This window comes from Ambystoma mexicanum (assembly GCF_040938575.1).
Source record: "Ambystoma mexicanum isolate Mex_15411 chromosome 12 unlocalized genomic scaffold, UKY_AmexF1_1 Mex_chr12_unloc.1, whole genome shotgun sequence".
Lineage (NCBI taxonomy): Eukaryota > Metazoa > Chordata > Amphibia > Caudata > Ambystomatidae > Ambystoma > Ambystoma mexicanum.
In genome coordinates this window covers 11754744-11756271 of record NW_027182322.1, presented here as the reverse complement: position 1 = coordinate 11756271, position 1528 = coordinate 11754744, and the positions used below count along the sequence as shown (strand labels likewise).

The 1528-nt window shown below is 43.9% G+C and overlaps 1 non-coding gene across 1 annotated transcript; it reads right to left on the bottom strand.

Annotated features, from left to right (window-relative positions):
* Positions 1–1141: 1141 nt before the first annotated feature.
* Positions 1142–1214, bottom strand: TRNAM-CAU (transfer RNA methionine (anticodon CAU)). The gene has a single exon. It is a non-coding gene; the product is annotated as a tRNA-Met (tRNA).
* Between the last annotated feature and the right edge of the window lie 314 nt (positions 1215–1528).

Here is a 1528-nt window from a genome sequence, read left to right as displayed (position 1 = left end):
CCTACTCCTCCTCGTCCCCGTATGTACTTCCCGCCTCTCCTTCCCAATGGGTAATCAGTGAATGGGCATCCTAGGATAGTGGCAAGTGACTGGTGCGTGTCGGGTTGGGGGTTACTTTATGTCCCGAAGAGAAGAGGCTGCACGAAGGAGGAACATCAAAATAAAAGGAGGGTTCCTGCAGTAGGTGGGGTGCCTCATCATTATTAGTTTGGGCTATTAGGTGTCGATTGCGACACCTATAGGTCAAAGCTTTTGCATTACAGTACAGGTAGGGAGGAATGGCATCTGAGGAGGGACACACAGGCTGTAGATGTTGTTTGGTTATGTGCCCACCAACTGACTGCTCATAGCCATGCTAATCCATATGGCCACCCAGTTCCTGCCCCTCTCAGCCCAAAACACCTCCTCATGGGAACGCAAACTTGCTTTAATCAAGCCGTACCATCAAACTTTGCACTCAAAGTGCCTGCCAGTGTTTTTTTCAAAGCAGTCTTCTGAGAGTTATTGAATTAATTGGAGTTGTAAACTCGCTACTGGCGTAATAAAAATGTCTTTCTAGCCGGCAGCTACTCGATTTATAAGCACTCTACGTGTCCTTCACTGAAGCCCTGTTAAAAAGAAGCATTGCCAAAGCCAAGAGTTTAGGCTTGCGTATAAACATTAGGCATTTGCGGGCACTGCTATTAGATACCTAGGTACTCACGCCATTTTGCACCTGGTACCATCAATGGCTAGTTAATACCACTATGGCTGTGCCTGGCAAGTGCCTTTCCCAGGCCTAGACAAAAGCCCAAACTGCTGGCATTGCCAATGCTTATTAAGTGCTGGGAAGAGGAAGAGTAGGGCTAGGAGTAATGAAGATTACCGGTAAGTAGTCAAGGCATTATCATCTGTAACCCAGGTACTTCCAGTGATTGCATATTTTAGAAAGAAAACACAAAATGCTATTCGGGACATGGGTCTACTGTTATTGTGGCTCTGCCATGTTCGTTGTCCCAAATGAACCGCAATCGGTGTTCTTCTATTTCTAAATAAATAGCCTTTTAATGACTGAAATACGAGAGGCCATCCATCCCTTCAAATGACACATACCAGAAGTAGAATATAATGTAATGACATCATTAAAAAAAAAAAACGAATCTGCCCTCTGTGAGGCTCGAACTCACGACCTTCAGATTATGAGACTGACGCGCTGCCTACTGCGCTAAGAAGGCTCTGATCACAATCGTAGCTATTTTCATTAAAACGGTACAAAAGGAATGTGCGTACATGGTGCATATAATTATTGTATATACGAAAAACTACATTACTGTTAAAGAATTAGGCAATTGTACAAGGAATAAATACAAATAAATAAACAGAAAAGCCTGAAAAATATCAACTATTCTAGAGACCATAGACCGTGAAGAACACAGCCAGCTTGACCAAGAGCAGTGATATAATCATGTGTACGTGTTTCTGTTCCGCAGCCCGCCCCCATGCGGCAGATTGGTTATTAGTTCCGTCATCGAAGCACAGCCGTTTATTA